Genomic DNA, 18771 nt, shown 5'->3' with positions numbered 1-18771 from the left:
GATATGTAGGGGTCCAGATTGTCTAGCTGATATGTAGGGGTCCAGATTGTCTAGCTGATATGTAGGGGTCCAGATTGTCTAGCTGATATGTAGGGGTCCAGATTGTCTAGCTGATATGTAGGGGTCCAGATTGTCTAGTTGATATGTAGGGGTCCAGTTTGTCTAGCTGATATGTAGGGGTCCAGATTGTCTAGCTGATATGTAGGGGTCCAGATTGTCTAGCTGATATGTAGGGGTCCAGATTGTCTAGCTGATATGTAGGGGTCCAGATTGTCTAGCCCAGCTGATTTGTAGCAGTCCAGATTTTGCAGCTCTTTCAGAACATCAGATATCTTGATTTGGGTGAAGGAGAAATGGGGAGGCTTGGGCGAGTTGCTGTGGGTGGATCCAGAGCTGTTGACTGGGGTAGGGGTAGACCAATAGTCAGCTGTTTCTATCTCCAGACCATCAGGCTGCTGAATAGACACCACTGGTAAGCTGTTTCTACCATCAGACTGCTGAATAGACACCACTAGTCAGCTGTTTCTACCATCAGGCTGCTGAATAGACACCACTAGTCAGCTGTTTCTACCATCAGGCTGCTGAATAGACACCACTAGTCAGCTGTTTCTACCATCAGACTGCTGAATAGACACCACTAGTCAGCTGTTTCTACCATCAGACTGCTGAATAGACACCACTAGTCAGCTGTTTCTACCATCAGGCTGTTGAATATACACCACTAGTCAGCTGTTTCTACCATCTGGCTGCTGAATAGACACCACTAGTCAGCTGTTTCTACCATCAGGCTGTTGAATATACACCACTAGTCAGCTGTTTCTACCATCAGGCTGCTGAATAGACACCACTAGTCAGCTGTTTCTACCATCAGACTGCTGAATAGACACCTCTAGTCAGCTGTTTCTACCATCAGACTGCTGAATAGACACCACTAGTCAGCTGTTTCTACCATCAGGCTGCTGGATAGACACCACTAGTCAGCTGTTTCTACCATCAGGCTGCTGAATAGACACCACTAGTCAGCTGTTTCTACCATCAGGCTGCTGAATAGACACCACTAGTCAGCTGTTTCTACCCCCAGACCATCAGACTGCTGAATAGACACCACTAGTCAGCTGTTTCTACCATCAGGCTGCTGGATAGACACCACTAGTCAGCTGTTTCTACCATCAGGCTGCTGAATAGACACCACTAGTCAGCTGTTTCTACCATCAGGCTGCTGAATAGACACCACTAGTCAGCTGTTTCTACCCCCAGACCATCAGACTGCTGAATAGACACCACTAGTCAGCTGTTTCTACCATCAGGCTGCTGAATAGACACCACTAGTCAGCTGTTTCTACCATCAGACTGCTGAATAGACACCACTAGTCAGCTGTTTCTACCATCAGGCTGCTGAATAGACACCACTAGTCAGCTGTTTCTACCATCAGGCTGCTGAATAGACACCACTAGTCAGCTGTTTCTACCGCCAGACCATCACGATGCTAAATAGACACCACTAGTCAGCTGTTTCTACCATCAGACTGCTGAATAGACACCACTAGTCAACTGTTTCTACCATCAGGCTGCTGAATAGACACCACTAGTCAGCTGTTTCTACCATCAGGCTGCTGAATAGACACCACTAGTCAGCTGTTTCTACCATCAGACTGCTGAATAGACACCACTAGTCAGCTGTTTCTACCATCAGGCTGTTGAATAGACACCACTAGTCAGCTGTTTCTACCATCAGACTGCTGAATAGACACCACTAGTCAGCTGTTTCTACCATCAGGCTGCTGAATAGACACCACTAGTCAGCTGTTTCTACCATCAGGCTGCTGAATAGACACCACTAGTCAGCTGTTTCTACCATCAGACTGCTGAATAGACACCACTAGTCAGCTGTTTCTACCATCAGGCTGCTGAATAGACACCACTAGTCAGCTGTTTCTACCCCCAGACCATCAGACTGCTGAATAGACACCACTAGTCAGCTGTTTCTACCATCAGACTGCTGAATAGACACCACTAGTCAGCTGTTTCTACCATCAGGCTGCTGAATAGACACCACTAGTCAGCTGTTTCTACCATCAGGCTGCTGAATAGACACCACTAGTCAGCTGTTTCTACCATCAGAACGCTGAATAGACACCACTAGTCAGCTGTTTCTACCATCAGACTGCTGAATAGACACCACTAGTCAGCTGTTTCTACCATCAGACTGCTGAATAGACACCACTAGTCAGCTGTTTCTACCATCAGACTGCTGAATAGACACCACTAGTCAGCTGTTTCTACCATCAGACTGCTGAATAGACACCACTAGTCAGCTGTTTCTACCATCAGGCTGTTGAATAGACACCACTAGTCAGCTGTTTCTACTATCAGGCTGCTGAATAGACACCACTAGCTCGGTGATTCCACCTTTTATTACCCTGGAATCACACCTTCAAGCCTGTGTGTCTATTAAACACAGATGTGTCGAAGGAGCGTGAAATTGTCATGCTGACTGCAGGAATGTCCACCAGAGAATATAATTTAAATTTCTCTACCATAAGCTGCCTCCAACGTGATTTTATAGAATTTGGTAGTACGTCCAACCGGCCTCACAACCCCAGACCACGTGGAACCATTCCAGCCCAGGACATCCACATCCGGCTGCTTCACCTACTGAATCGCCACCCGGACAGCTGATCAAACTCTGGGTTTGCACAACCGAAGAATTTATGCACAAACTGTCAGATACCATCTCAGGGAAGCTCATCTGCGTTCTCATCCTCATTCTCACCAGGGTTCTGCTCTGAATGCCTTTCGGCATTGTAACCGTCTTCAGTGGACAAATACTCACCTTATGATTGCCACTGGCACACTGGAGAAGTGTGCTCTTCACGGATAAATCCTGATTTCAACAGTTTGACAGAGCGTGTGTGGTGTTGTGTGGGTGAGCGTTTTGCTGATGTCAACTTTGTAAACAGAGTGCCCCATGGTGGGGTTATGGTATGGGCAGGCATAAGCTACAGACAGTGAAAGCAATTGCATTTTATTGATGGCAATGTGAATGCACAGAGATACCGTGACGAGATCCTGAGGCCCATTGTCGTGCCATTCATCCACCGCCATCACCTCATGATTCAGCATGATAATGCACGTCACAAGGATCTGCACACAATTCCTGGAAGCTGAAAATGTCCTAGTTCTTCCAAGGCCTGCATACTCACCAGACTTGTCACCCATTGAGCATGTTTGGGATGCTCTGGATCAACGTGTATGACAGCGTGTTCCAGTCCAATATCCAGCAACTTCACACAGCCATTGAAGAGGAGTGGGACAACATTCAAAAGGCCACAATCAACAGACTGATCAACTCTATGTGAAGGAGATGTGTTGCGCTGCATGAGGCAAATGGTCACACCAGATACTGACTGGTTTTCTGATCCACGCCCATACCTTTTTTATAAGGTATTTGTAACCAACAGATGCGTATCTGTACTCCCAGTCATGTGAAATCCATAGATTAGGTCCTAATGAATTTTTTTCAATTTACTGATTTTTCTTAAATGAACTGCAACTCAATAAAATGTTAGAAATAGTTGCATGTTACGTTTTTATATTTTTGTTCAGCGTAGGTCCTTCTTTGCAGCTCTGGACCACACGACTGGACAATAACCCAGATAAGATCAAACTAGAGCCTGCAGGACTTTCTTTGTGGAGTGTGGTGTCAAAAAAGCAGAGCATCTCTTTATTACAGACAAACCTCTCCCCATCTTTACAACCATTGAATCTATATGTTTTGACCATGACAAGTTTACAATCCAAGGTAATTTAGCATTATTGTGGCTGATGTGGGGGAGGGGTGATGAGGAAGTGAGTGAATGAGCTAGAGGCCCAAGACTGTGTAGTCTGCTTGCATAATCACAGGCTGGTGGCTGATCAGGCTGTCTCCTCCCCTAAGTGTGCACTCGTTCCTCTCTATTTAAAGTGTAGTCCAATGTCCCCTTCTCATCCATCCATCCATCTCTCTCTCTCTCAGCATCTCTCTCTCAGCATCTCTCTCTCTCTCTCAGCATCTCTCTCTCAGCATCTCTCATTCAGCATCTCTCTCTCTCACTCAGCATCTCTCTCTCTCTCTCAGCATCTCTCTCTCTCACTCAGCATCTCTCTCTCTCACTCAGCATCTCTCTCTCTCTCTCAGCATCTCTCTCTCTCAGCATCTCTCTCTCTCTCTCTCAGCATCTCTCTCTCTCTCAGCATCTCTCTCTCTCTCATGCTCTCTCTAAAAGGTTGTTTGTGTTGTCAATATCAGCCCTGTGTCTCTGGACGAGGTTCAGAGATTGAACAGTCTGTGGATGCTAGTGTGTGTATGTTGTCACCACAGGAGAGATTCTGGCTGGGATGCATCTAATCCTCCACTCAATGTTTATACGATACAGCCGCGTGGGGAGGGTTTAACACAGACGGATCAGAGTATGTTGATCCTGGAAAGGTAATCAACATACTCAGTGCGAGTGGGCGGCTGAGAATGACACGTGTTGTCATTGGATGAGGCACTGAGGGGACGGGTTTAGGAGGAGTTTGCACCTGTGTGAACCAATGAGAGTGCAAGACAGTGTGGTGTGTGGGAGAGGCAGAATGGTACATCATGTGAGCAGACTCCCCTCGCCTTGACAGGAGATTCCGCCCTGCGGGAAAAGTGAAATGAGGATTAGCCAATGAGACGTGTGGATAGAATCAGGAAATAATCTAAATCCACAGACAAAGCCTTCTCTCATCTGGGATCAACTTGCTGGCTGGGGCTGGTTTAGAGTTGGGTCTCTGGCTCTGTGGGGTTAGGGTAGCTGGCTGGGGCTGGTTTAGAGTTGGGTCTCTGGCTCTGTGGGGTTAGGGTAGCTGGCTGGGGCTGGTTTAGAGTTGGTGCTCATCTGGCTCTGTGGGGTTAGGGTAGCTGGCTGGGGCTGGTTTAGAGTTGGGTCTCTGGCTCTGTGTGGTTAGGGTAGCTGGCTGGGGCTGGTTTAGAGTTAGGGCACTGGCTCTGTGGGGTTAGGGTAGCTGGCTGGGGCTGGTTTAGAGTTGGGTCTCTGGCTCTGTGGGGTTAGGGTAGCTGGCTGGGGCTGGTTTAGAGTTGGGTCTCTGGCTCTGTGGGGTTAGGGTAGCTGGCTGGGGCTGGTTTAGAGTTAGGGCACTGGCTCTGTGGGGTTAGGGTAGCTGGCTGGGGCTGGTTTAGAGTTGGGTCTCTGGCTCTGTGGGGTTAGGGTAGCTGGCTGGGGCTGGTTTAGAGTTGGGTCTCTGGCTCTGTGGGGTTAGGGTAGCTGGCTGGGGCTGGTTTAGAGTTGGGTCTCTGGCTCTGTGGGGTTAGGGTAGCTGGCTGGGGCTGGTTTAGAGTTAGGGCACTGGCTCTGTGGGGTTAGGGTAGCTGGCTGGGGCTGGTTTAGAGTTGGGTCTCTGGCTCTGTGGGGTTAGGGTAGCTGGCTGGGGCTGGTTTAGAGTTGGGTCTCTGGCTCTGTGGGGTTAGGGTAGCTGGCTGGGGCTGGTTTAGAGTTAGGGCACTGGCTCTGTGGGGTTAGGGTAGCTGGCTGGGGCTGGTTTAGAGTTGGGTCTCTGGCTCTGTGGGGTTAGGGTAGCTGGCTGGGGCTGGTTTAGAGTTGGGTCTCTGGCTCTGTGGGGTTAGGGTAGCTGGCTGGGGCTGGTTTAGAGTTAGGGCACTGGCTCTGTGGGGTTAGGGTAGCTGGCTGGGGCTGGTTTAGAGTTGGGTCTCTGGCTCTGTGGGGTTAGGGTAGCTGGCTGGGGCTGGTTTAGAGTTGGGTCTCTGGCTCTGTGGGGTTAGGGTAGCTGGCTGGGGCTGGTTTAGAGTTGGGTCTCTGGCTCTGTGGGGTTAGGGTAGCTGGCTGGGGCTGGTTTAGAGTTGGGTCTCTGGCTCTGTGGGGTTAGGGTAGCTGGCTGGGGCTGGTTTAGAGTTGGGTCTCTGGCTCTGTGGGGTTAGGGTAGCTGGCTGGGGCTGGTTTAGAGTTGGGGCTCATCTGGCTCTGTGGCGTTAGGGTTGCTGGCTGGTTTAGAGTTGGGGCCCATCTGGCTCTGTGGGGTTAGGGTAGCTGGCTGGGGCTGGTTTAGAGTTGGGGCTCATCTGGCTCTGTGGGGTTAGGGTTGCTGGCTGGTTTAGAGTTGGGGCTCATCTGGCTCTGTGGGGTTAGGGTTGCTGGCTGGTTTAGAGTTGGGGCCCATCTGGCTCTGTGGGGTTAGGGTAGCTGGCTGCATACTGGGTGATCTGAAAAGACCATGGGCAAATCTAATGGCAATTTATTCTAAGGCTGTGGCAGTCACAAAGTTTTGTCAGCCACGAACATAAACACATTTAGCATCTCCTGGCTTCCAAGCCACTGACCTTTGGAACATCTACTTTTTTAAAGTCTAATAAATTAATTGAATCTAGCCTACACCTTCACAATAAATTCATTTAATCTAGCCTACACCTTCACAATAAATTCATTATTTATTTTAGACAGACAGGTCTGAAGAAAATGTAGTCTATTTCAGAACAACACAATAGCATCCTCTGAGTCAGTCCTTATGTTAGGTCCTGATCTGGCTGTACCATATGGCTCTAGGCTACACTAGTTCATTTAGCAGACAAGATTTTACATTGTAAGGCTGCATGATGAGGCTCTGATAATGATTTGAAAAAGGTTGCTTGAAAGGCATGAGCTCTGCTTTGGTTTTTTTGCGCAGGCTGTACACACTTCATCAGTCACTCATTTACAATTTGACCAGCACTTGATAATGCCTAGAATTTCATGGCGGCATCCCCTTTGTGTGGCCCCAATGCCCCCTAAAAAAATCCATGCCTTTTGCGGCCAGAGCTGGCCGCCCGGCTAAACTGAGCAATCTGGGGGGAATGGCCTTGGTCAGGGAGGTGGCCAAGAACCCGATGGTCACTCTGACAGAGTTCCAGAATTCCTCTATGGAGATGGGAGAACCTTCCAGAAGGACAACCATCTCTGCAGCACTCCACCAATCAGGCCTTTATGGTAGTGTGGTCAGACGGAAGCCACTTTTTTATTTTTATTTTACCTTTATTTAACTTGGCAAGTCAGTTAAGAACAAATTCTTATTTTCAATGGCGGCCTAGGAACATAGGGTTAACTGCCTGTTCAGGGACAGAACGACAGATTTGTACCTTGACAGCTCGGGGATTTGAACTTGCAACCTTTCTCAGTGAAAGGCACATGACAGCCAGCTTGGAGTTTGCCAAAAGCCACCTAATGACTCTTAGACCATCAGAAACAAGATTCTCTGATCTGATGAAAACCAGATTGAACTCTTTGGCCTGAATGAAAATGTGATATTTCAGTTTATTTTTTATAAATTAGCAAACATTTCTAAAAACCTGTTTTTGCTTTGTCATTATGGGGTATTGCTTTGTCATTATGGGGTATTGTGATGTCATTATGGGGTATTGTGTGTAGATTGATGAGGGGGGGGGGAATACTTTCTTAATAAACCGTGCCTTCAGGAAGTATTCAGACCCCTTCAGTTTCTGACTAAACCGTGCCTTTGGAAAGTATTCAGACCCCTTTAGTTTCTTAATAAACCGTGCCTTCGGAAAGTATTCAGACCCCTTTAGTTTCTGAATAAACCGCGCCTTTGGAAAGTATTCAGACCCCTTTAGTTTCTGAATAAACCGTGCCTTTGGAAAGTATTCAGACCCCTTTAGTTTCTTAATAAACCGTACCTTTGGAAAGTATTCAGACCCCTTTAGTTTCTTAATAAACCGTGCCTTCAGGAAGTATTCAGACCCCTTCAGTTTCTGACTAAACCGTGCCTTTGGAAAGTATTCAGACCCCTTTAGTTTCTTAATAAACCGTGCCTTCGGAAAGTATTCAGACCCCTTTAGTTTCTGAATAAACCGCGCCTTTGGAAAGTATTCAGACCCCTTTAGTTTCTGAATAAACCGTGCCTTTGGAAAGTATTCAGACCCCTTTAGTTTCTTAATAAACCGTGCCTTTGGAAAGTATTCAGACCCCTTTAGTTTCTGACTAAACCGCGCCTTTGGAAAGTATTCAGACCCCTTTAGTTTCTTAATAAACCGTGCCTTTGGAAAGTATTCAGACCCCTTTAGTTTCTTAATAAACCGTGCCTTCGGAAAGTATTCAGACCCCTTTAGTTTCTTAATAAACCGTGCCTTCGGAAAGTATTCAGACCCCTTTAGTTTCTGAATAAACCGTGCCTTTGGAAAGTATTCAGACCCCTTTAGTTTCTGAATAAACCGTGCCTTTGGAAAGTATTCAGACCCCTTTAGTTTCTTAATAAACCGTGCCTTTGGAAAGTATTCAGACCCCTTTAGTTTCTGACTAAACCGTGCCTTTGGAAAGTATTCAGACCCCTTTAGTTTCTGACTAAACCGTGCCTTCAGGAAGTATTCAGACCCCTTTAGTTTCTGAATAAACCGCACCTTCAGGAAGTATTCAGACCCCTTTAGTTTCTGAATAAACCGTGCCTTTGGAAAGTATTCAGACCCCTTTAGTTTCTGAACAAACCGTGCCTTTGGAAAGTATTCAGACCCCTTTAGTTTCTTAATAAACCGTGCCTTTGGAAAGTATTCAGACCCCTTTAGTTTCTGAATAAACCGTGCCTTCAGGAAGTATTCAGACCCCTTTAGTTTCTGAATAAACCGTGCCTTTGGAAAGTATTCAGACCCCTTTAGTTTCTGAACAAACCGTGCCTTTGGAAAGTATTCAGACCCCTTTAGTTTCTTAATAAACCGTGCCTTTGGAAAGTATTCAGACCCCTTTAGTTTCTTAATAAACCGTGCCTTTGGAAAGTATTCAGACCCCTTTAGTTTCTGAATAAACCGTGCCTTCAGGAAGTATTCAGACCCCTTTAGTTTCTGAATAAACCGTGCCTTTGGAAAGTATTCAGACCCCTTTAGTTTCTTAATAAACCGTGCCTTTGGAAAGTATTCAGACCCCTTTAGTTTCTGAATAAACAGTGCCTTTGGAAAGTATTCAGACCCCTTTAGTTTCTGAATAAACCGTGCCTTCAGGAAGTAAATCAAATCAAATCAAATTTTATTTGTCACATACACATGGTTAGCAAATGTTAATGCGAGTGTAGCGAAATGCTTGTGCTTCTAGTTCCGACAATGCAGACCCCTTTAGTTTCTGAATAAACCGTGCCTTTGGAAAGTATTCAGACCCCTTTAGTTTCTGAATAAACCGTGCCTTTGGAAAGTATTCAGACCCCTTTAGTTTCTTAATAAACCGTGCCTTTGGAAAGTATTCAGACCCCTTTAGTTTCTGAATAAACCGTACCTTTGGAAAGTATTCAGACCCCTTTAGTTTCTTAATAAACCGTGCCTTCGGAAAGTATTCAGACCCCTTTAGTTTCTGAATAAACCGTGCCTTTTGGAAAGTATTCAGACCCCTTTAGTTTCTGAATAAACCGTGCCTTTGGAAAGTATTCAGACCCCTTTAGTTTCTGAATAAACCGTGCCTTTGGAAAGTATTCAGACCCCTTTAGTTTCTTAATAAACCGTGCCTTCGGAAAGTATTCAGACCCCTTTAGTTTCTGAATAAACCGCGCCTTTGGAAAGTATTCAGACCCCTTTAGTTTCTGAATAAACCGTGCCTTTGGAAAGTATTCAGACCCCTTTAGTTTCTGAATAAACTGTGCCTTCAGGAAGTAAATCAAATCAAATCAAATCAAATTTTATTTGTCACATACACATGGTTAGCAGATGTTAATGCGAGTGTAGCGAAATGCTTGTGCTTCTAGTTCCGACAATGCAGACCCCTTTAGTTTCTGAATAAACCGTGCCTTTGGAAAGTATTCAGACCCCTTTAGTTTCTGAACAAACCGTGCCTTTGGAAAGTATTCAGACCCCTTCAGTTTCTGAATAAACCGTGCCTTCGGAAACTATTCAGACCCCTTTAGTTTCTTAATAAACCGTGCCTTTGGAAAGTATTCAGACCCCTTTAGTTTCTGACTAAACCGCGCCTTTGGAAAGTATTCAGACCCCTTTAGTTTCTTAATAAACCGTGCCTTTGGAAAGTATTCAGACCCCTTTAGTTTCTTAATAAACCGTGCCTTCGGAAAGTATTCAGACCCCTTTAGTTTCTCAATAAACCGTGCCTTCGGAAAGTATTCAGACTCCTTTAGTTTCTGACTAAACCGTGCCTTTGGAAAGTATTCAGACCCCTTCAGTTTCTGACTAAACCGTGCCTTTGCAAAGTATTCAGACCCCTTCAGTTTCTGACTAAACTGTGCCTTTGGAAAGTATTCAGACCCCTTTAGTTTCTGAACAAACCGTGCCTTTGGAAAGTATTCAGACCCCTTTAGTTTCTGAATAAACCGTGCCTTCAGGAAGTATTCAGACCCCTTTAGTTTCTGAATAAACCGCGCCTTTGGAAAGTATTCAGACCCCTTTAGTTTCTTAATAAACCGTGCCTTTGGAAAGTATTCAGACCCCTTTAGTTTCTGAATAAACCGTGCCTTCAGGAAGTATTCAGACCCCTTTAGTTTCTGAATAAACCGTGCCTTTGGAAAGTATTCAGACCCCTTTAGTTTCTTAATAAACCGTGCCTTCGGAAAGTATTCAGACCCCTTTAGTTTCTGAACAAACCGTGCCTTTGGAAAGTATTCAGACCCCTTTAGTTTCTGAATAAACCGTGCCTTTGGAATGTATTCAGACCCCTTTAGTTTCTGAATAAACAGTGCCTTCATGGAGGAATTCAGACCCCTTTAGTTTCTGAATAAACAGTGCCTTTGGAAAGTATTCAGACCCCTTTTGTTTCTGAATAAACCGTGCCTTCAGGAAGTAAATCAAATCAAATCAAATTTTATTTGTCACATACACATGGTTAGCAGATGTTAATGCGAGTGTAGCGAAATGCTTGTGCTTCTAGTTCCGACAATGCAGACCCCTTTAGTTTCTGAATAAACTGTGCCTTTGGAAAGTATTCAGACCCCTTTAGTTTCTGACTAAACTGCGCCTTTGGAAAGTATTCAGACCCCTTTAGTTTCTTAATAAACCGTGCCTTTGGAAAGTATTCAGACCCCTTTAGTTTCTGAATAAACCGTACCTTTGGAAAGTATTCAGACCCCTTTAGTTTCTTAATAAACCGTGACTTCGGAAACTATTCAGACCCCTTTAGTTTCTTAATAAACCGTGCCTTTGGAAAGTATTCAGACCCCTTTAGTTTCTGACTAAACCGCGCCTTTGGAAAGTATTCAGACCCCTTTAGTTTCTGAATAAACCGTGCCTTTGGAAAGTATTCAGACCCCTTTAGTTTCTGACTAAACCGTGCCTTTGGAAAGTATTCAGACCCCTTCAGTTTCTTAATAAACCGTGCCTTTGGAAAGTATTCAGACCCCTTTAGTTTCTGAATAAACCGTACCTTTGGAAAGTATTCAGACCCCTTTAGTTTCTTAATAAACCGTGCCTTCGGAAAGTATTCAGACCCCTTTAGTTTCTGAATAAACCGTGCCTTTGGAAAGTATTCAGACCCCTTTAGTTTCTGAATAAACCGTGCCTTTGGAAAGTATTCAGACCCCTTTAGTTTCTGAATAAACCGTGCCTTTGGAAAGTATTCAGACCCCTTTAGTTTCTTAATAAACCGTGCCTTCGGAAAGTATTCAGACCCCTTTAGTTTCTGAATAAACCGCGCCTTTGGAAAGTATTCAGACCCCTTTAGTTTCTGAATAAACTGTGCCTTCAGGAAGTAAATCAAATCAAATCAAATTTTATTTGTCACATACACATGGTTAGCAGATGTTAATGCGAGTGTAGCGAAATGCTTGTGCTTCTAGTTCCGACAATGCAGACCCCTTTAGTTTCTGAATAAACCGTGCCTTTGGAAAGTATTCAGACCCCTTTAGTTTCTGAACAAACCGTGCCTTCAGGAAGTATTCAGACCCCTTTAGTTTCTGAACAAACCGTGCCTTTGGAAAGTATTCAGACCCCTTCAGTTTCTGAATAAACCGTGCCTTCGGAAACTATTCAGACCCCTTTAGTTTCTCAATAAACCGTGCCTTCGGAAAGTATTCAGACCCCTTTAGTTTCTGACTAAACCGCGCCTTTGGAAAGTATTCAGACCCCTTCAGTTTCTGACTAAACCGTGCCTTTGCAAAGTATTCAGACCCCTTTAGTTTCTTAATAAACTGTGCCTTTGGAAAGTATTCAGACCCCTTTAGTTTCTGAACAAACCGTGCCTTTGGAAAGTATTCAGACCCCTTTAGTTTCTTAATAAACCGTGCCTTTGGAAAGTATTCAGACCCCTTTAGTTTCTGAATAAACCGTGCCTTCAGGAAGTATTCAGACCCCTTTAGTTTCTGAATAAACCGCGCCTTTGGAAAGTATTCAGACCCCTTTAGTTTCTTAATAAACCGTGCCTTTGGAAAGTATTCAGACCCCTTTAGTTTCTGAATAAACCGTGCCTTCAGGAAGTATTCAGACCCCTTTAGTTTCTGAATAAACCGTGCCTTTGGAAAGTATTCAGACCCCTTTAGTTTCTGAATAAACCGTGCCTTTGGAAAGTATTCAGACCCCTTTAGTTTCTGAATAAACCGTGCCTTTGGAATGTATTCAGACCCCTTTAGTTTCTGAATAAACAGTGCCTTCATGGAGGAATTCAGACCCCTTTAGTTTCTGAATAAACAGTGCCTTTGGAAAGTATTCAGACCCCTTTTGTTTCTGAATAAACCGTGCCTTCAGGAAGTAAATCAAATCAAATCAAATCAAATTTTATTTGTCACATACACATGGTTAGCAGATGTTAATGCGAGTGTAGCGAAATGCTTGTGCTTCTAGTTCCGACAATGCAGACCCCTTTAGTTTCTGAATAAACCGTGCCTTTGGAAAGTATTCAGACCCCTTTAGTTTCTGAATAAACCGTGCCTTTGGAAAGTATTCAGACCCCTTTAGTTTCTTAATAAACCGTGCCTTTGGAAAGTATTCAGACCCCTTTAGTTTCTGAATTAACCGTACCTTTGGAAAGTATTCAGACCCCTTTAGTTTCTTAATAAACCGTGACTTCGGAAACTATTCAGACCCCTTTAGTTTCTTAATAAACCGTGCCTTTGGAAAGTATTCAGACCCCTTTAGTTTCTTAATAAACCGTGCCTTTGGAAAGTATTCAGACCCCTTTAGTTTCTTAATAAACCGTGCCTTTGGAAAGTATTCAGACCCCTTTAGTTTCTTAATAAACCGTGCCTTTGGAAAGTATTCAGACCCCTTTAGTTTCTGACTAAACCGCGCCTTTGGAAAGTATTCAGACCCCTTTAGTTTCTGAATAAACCGTGCCTTTGGAAAGTATTCAGACCCCTTTAGTTTCTGACTAAACCGTGCCTTTGGAAAGTATTCAGACCCCTTCAGTTTCTTAATAAACCGTGCCTTTGGAAAGTATTCAGACCCCTTTAGTTTCTGAATAAACCGTACCTTTGGAAAGTATTCAGACCCCTTTAGTTTCTTAATAAACCGTGCCTTCGGAAAGTATTCAGACCCCTTTAGTTTCTGAATAAACCGTGCCTTTGGAAAGTATTCAGACCCCTTTAGTTTCTGAATAAACCGTGCCTTTGGAAAGTATTCAGACCCCTTTAGTTTCTGAATAAACCGTGCCTTTGGAAAGTATTCAGACCCCTTTAGTTTCTTAATAAACCGTGCCTTCGGAAAGTATTCAGACCCCTTTAGTTTCTGAATAAACCGCGCCTTTGGAAAGTATTCAGACCCCTTTAGTTTCTGAATAAACTGTGCCTTCAGGAAGTAAATCAAATCAAATCAAATTTTATTTGTCACATACACATGGTTAGCAGATGTTAATGCGAGTGTAGCGAAATGCTTGTGCTTCTAGTTCCGACAATGCAGACCCCTTTAGTTTCTGAATAAACCGTGCCTTTGGAAAGTATTCAGACCCCTTTAGTTTCTGAACAAACCGTGCCTTCAGGAAGTATTCAGACCCCTTTAGTTTCTGAACAAACCGTGCCTTTGGAAAGTATTCAGACCCCTTCAGTTTCTGAATAAACCGTGCCTTCGGAAACTATTCAGACCCCTTTAGTTTCTCAATAAACCGTGCCTTCGGAAAGTATTCAGACCCCTTTAGTTTCTGACTAAACCGCGCCTTTGGAAAGTATTCAGACCCCTTCAGTTTCTGACTAAACCGTGCCTTTGGAAGGTATTCAGACCCCTTCAGTTTCTGACTAAACCGTGCCTTTGGAAAGTATTCAGACCCCTTTAGTTTCTTAATAAACCGTGCCTTTGGAAAGTATTCAGACCCCTTTAGTTTCTGACTAAACCGTGCCTTTGGAAAGTATTCAGACCCCTTTAGTTTCTGACTAAACCGTGCCTTCAGGAAGTATTCAGACCCCTTTAGTTTCTGAATAAACCGCACCTTCAGGAAGTATTCAGACCCCTTTAGTTTCTGAATAAACCGTGCCTTTGGAAAGTATTCAGACCCCTTTAGTTTCTGAACAAACCGTGCCTTTGGAAAGTATTCAGACCCCTTTAGTTTCTTAATAAACCGTGCCTTTGGAAAGTATTCAGACCCCTTTAGTTTCTGAATAAACCGTGCCTTCAGGAAGTATTCAGACCCCTTTAGTTTCTGAATAAACCGCGCCTTTGGAAAGTATTCAGACCCCTTTAGTTTCTTAATAAACCGTGCCTTTGGAAAGTATTCAGACCCCTTTAGTTTCTGAATAAACCGTGCCTTCAGGAAGTATTCAGACCCCTTTAGTTTCTGAATAAACCGTGCCTTTGGAAAGTATTCAGACCCCTTTAGTTTCTTAATAAACCGTGCCTTTGGAAAGTATTCAGACCCCTTTAGTTTCTGAATAAACAGTGCCTTTGGAAAGTATTCAGACCCCTTTAGTTTCTGAATAAACCGTGCCTTCAGGAAGTAAATCAAATCAAATCAAATTTTATTTGTCACATACACATGGTTAGCAAATGTTAATGCGAGTGTAGCGAAATGCTTGTGCTTCTAGTTCCGACAATGCAGACCCCTTTAGTTTCTGAATAAACCGTGCCTTTGGAAAGTATTCAGACCCCTTTAGTTTCTGAATAAACCGTGCCTTTGGAAAGTATTCAGACCCCTTTAGTTTCTTAATAAACCGTGCCTTTGGAAAGTATTCAGACCCCTTTAGTTTCTGAATAAACCGTACCTTTGGAAAGTATTCAGACCCCTTTAGTTTCTTAATAAACCGTGCCTTCGGAAAGTATTCAGACCCCTTTAGTTTCTGAATAAACCGTGCCTTTGGAAAGTATTCAGACCCCTTTAGTTTCTGAATAAACCGTGCCTTTGGAAAGTATTCAGACCCCTTTAGTTTCTGAATAAACCGTGCCTTTGGAAAGTATTCAGACCCCTTTAGTTTCTTAATAAACCGTGCCTTCGGAAAGTATTCAGACCCCTTTAGTTTCTGAATAAACCGCGCCTTTGGAAAGTATTCAGACCCCTTTAGTTTCTGAATAAACCGTGCCTTTGGAAAGTATTCAGACCCCTTTAGTTTCTGAATAAACTGTGCCTTCAGGAAGCAAATCAAATCAAATCAAATTTTATTTGTCACATACACATGGTTAGCAGATGTTAATGCGAGTGTAGCGAAATGCTTGTGCTTCTAGTTCCGACAATGCAGACCCCTTTAGTTTCTGAATAAACCGTGCCTTTGGAAAGTATTCAGACCCCTTTAGTTTCTGAACAAACCGTGCCTTTGGAAAGTATTCAGACCCCTTCAGTTTCTGAATAAACCGTGCCTTCGGAAACTATTCAGACCCCTTTAGTTTCTTAATAAACCGTGCCTTGGAAAGTATTCAGACCCCTTTAGTTTCTGACTAAACCGCGCCTTTGGAAAGTATTCAGACCCCTTTAGTTTCTTAATAAACCGTGCCTTTGGAAAGTATTCAGACCCCTTTAGTTTCTTAATAAACCGTGCCTTCGGAAAGTATTCAGACCCCTTTAGTTTCTCAATAAACCGTGCCTTCGGAAAGTATTCAGACTCCTTTAGTTTCTGACTAAACCGTGCCTTTGGAAAGTATTCAGACCCCTTCAGTTTCTGACTAAACCGTGCCTTTGCAAAGTATTCAGACCCCTTCAGTTTCTGACTAAACTGTGCCTTTGGAAAGTATTCAGACCCCTTTAGTTTCTGAACAAACCGTGCCTTTGGAAAGTATTCAGACCCCTTTAGTTTCTGAATAAACCGTGCCTTCAGGAAGTATTCAGACCCCTTTAGTTTCTGAATAAACCGCGCCTTTGGAAAGTATTCAGACCCCTTTAGTTTCTTAATAAACCGTGCCTTTGGAAAGTATTCAGACCCCTTTAGTTTCTGAATAAACCGTGCCTTCAGGAAGTATTCAGACCCCTTTAGTTTCTGAATAAACCGTGCCTTTGGAAAGTATTCAGACCCCTTTAGTTTCTTAATAAACCGTGCCTTCGGAAAGTATTCAGACCCCTTTAGTTTCTGAACAAACCGTGCCTTTGGAAAGTATTCAGACCCCTTTAGTTTCTGAATAAACCGTGCCTTTGGAATGTATTCAGACCCCTTTAGTTTCTGAATAAACAGTGCCTTCATGGAGGAATTCAGACCCCTTTAGTTTCTGAATAAACAGTGCCTTTGGAAAGTATTCAGACCCCTTTTGTTTCTGAATAAACCGTGCCTTCAGGAAGTAAATCAAATCAAATCAAATTTTATTTGTCACATACACATGGTTAGCAGATGTTAATGCGAGTGTAGCGAAATGCTTGTGCTTCTAGTTCCGACAATGCAGACCCCTTTAGTTTCTGAATAAACTGTGCCTTTGGAAAGTATTCAGACCCCTTTAGTTTCTGACTAAACTGCGCCTTTGGAAAGTATTCAGACCCCTTTAGTTTCTTAATAAACCGTGCCTTTGGAAAGTATTCAGACCCCTTTAGTTTCTGAATAAACCGTACCTTTGGAAAGTATTCAGACCCCTTTAGTTTCTTAATAAACCGTGACTTCGGAAACTATTCAGACCCCTTTAGTTTCTTAATAAACCGTGCCTTTGGAAAGTATTCAGACCCCTTTAGTTTCTGACTAAACCGCGCCTTTGGAAAGTATTCAGACCCCTTTAGTTTCTGAATAAACCGTGCCTTTGGAAAGTATTCAGACCCCTTTAGTTTCTGACTAAACCGTGCCTTTGGAAAGTATTCAGACCCCTTCAGTTTCTTAATAAACCGTGCCTTTGGAAAGTATTCAGACCCCTTTAGTTTCTGAATAAACCGTACCTTTGGAAAGTATTCAGACCCCTTTAGTTTCTTAATAAACCGTGCCTTCGGAAAGTATTCAGACCCCTTTAGTTTCTGAATAAACCGTGCCTTTGGAAAGTATTCAGACCCCTTTAGTTTCTGAATAAACCGTGCCTTTGGAAAGTATTCAGACCCCTTTAGTTTCTGAATAAACCGTGCCTTTGGAAAGTATTCAGACCCCTTTAGTTTCTTAATAAACCGTGCCTTCGGAAAGTATTCAGACCCCTTTAGTTTCTGAATAAACCGCGCCTTTGGAAAGTATTCAGACCCCTTTAGTTTCTGAATAAACTGTGCCTTCAGGAAGTAAATCAAATCAAATCAAATTTTATTTGTCACATACACATGGTTAGCAGATGTTAATGCGAGTGTAGCGAAATGCTTGTGCTTCTAGTTCCGACAATGCAGACCCCTTTAGTTTCTGAATAAACCGTGCCTTTGGAAAGTATTCAGACCCCTTTAGTTTCTGAACAAACCGTGCCTTCAGGAAGTATTCAGACCCCTTTAGTTTCTGAACAAACCGTGCCTTTGGAAAGTATTCAGACCCCTTCAGTTTCTGAATAAACCGTGCCTTCGGAAACTATTCAGACCCCTTTAGTTTCTCAATAAACCGTGCCTTCGGAAAGTATTCAGACCCCTTTAGTTTCTGACTAAACCGCGCCTTTGGAAAGTATTCAGACCCCTTCAGTTTCTGACTAAACCGTGCCTTTGCAAAGTATTCAGACCCCTTTAGTTTCTTAATAAACTGTGCCTTTGGAAAGTATTCAGACCCCTTTAGTTTCTGAACAAACCGTGCCTTTGGAAAGTATTCAGACCCCTTTAGTTTCTTAATAAACCGTGCCTTTGGAAAGTATTCAGACCCCTTTAGTTTCTGAATAAACCGTGCCTTCAGGAAGTATTCAGACCCCTTTAGTTTCTGAATAAACCGCGCCTTTGGAAAGTATTCAGACCCCTTTAGTTTCTTAATAAACCGTGCCTTTGGAAAGTATTCAGACCCCTTTAGTTTCTGAATAAACCGTGCCTTCAGGAAGTATTCAGACCCCTTTAGTTTCTGAATAAACCGTGCCTTTGGAAAGTATTCAGACCCCTTTAGTTTCTTAATAAACCGTGCCTTCGGAAAGTATTCAGACCCCTTTAGTTTCTGAACAAACCGTGCCTTTGGAAAGTATTCAGACCCCTTTAGTTTCTGAATAAACCGTGCCTTTGGAATGTATTCAGACCCCTTTAGTTTCTGAATAAACAGTGCCTTCATGGAGGAATTCAGACCCCTTTAGTTTCTGAATAAACAGTGCCTTTGGAAAGTATTCAGACCCCTTTTGTTTCTGAATAAACCGTGCCTTCAGGAAGTAAATCAAATCAAATCAAATCAAATTTTATTTGTCACATACACATGGTTAGCAGATGTTAATGCGAGTGTAGCGAAATGCTTGTGCTTCTAGTTCCGACAATGCAGACCCCTTTAGTTTCTGAATAAACCGTGCCTTTGGAAAGTATTCAGACCCCTTTAGTTTCTGAATAAACCGTGCCTTTGGAAAGTATTCAGACC

General features: G+C 43.4%; 1 protein-coding gene and 1 long non-coding RNA gene across 2 annotated transcripts in view; one reads left to right on the top strand and one right to left on the bottom strand.

The window, feature by feature from the left end:
* The window catches only part of LOC135516537 (TSC22 domain family protein 4-like), a 52835-nt gene that overhangs the window by 19369 nt on the left and 14695 nt on the right, over window positions 1–18771 (top strand). The window lies entirely within an intron of this gene.
* Window positions 4479–18771, bottom strand: part of LOC135516540 (uncharacterized) — a 30857-nt gene continuing 16564 nt past the window's right edge. The window contains exon 4 of the long non-coding RNA XR_010451944.1: window positions 4479–4563. This is a non-coding gene — a long non-coding RNA (uncharacterized LOC135516540). The remainder of the gene's footprint in view (window positions 4564–18771) is intronic.

The sequence above is a fragment of the Oncorhynchus masou genome, chromosome 27 (assembly GCF_036934945.1).
Source record: "Oncorhynchus masou masou isolate Uvic2021 chromosome 27, UVic_Omas_1.1, whole genome shotgun sequence".
Lineage (NCBI taxonomy): Eukaryota > Metazoa > Chordata > Actinopteri > Salmoniformes > Salmonidae > Oncorhynchus > Oncorhynchus masou.
This window is presented reverse-complemented; position numbering and strand designations above follow the sequence as displayed.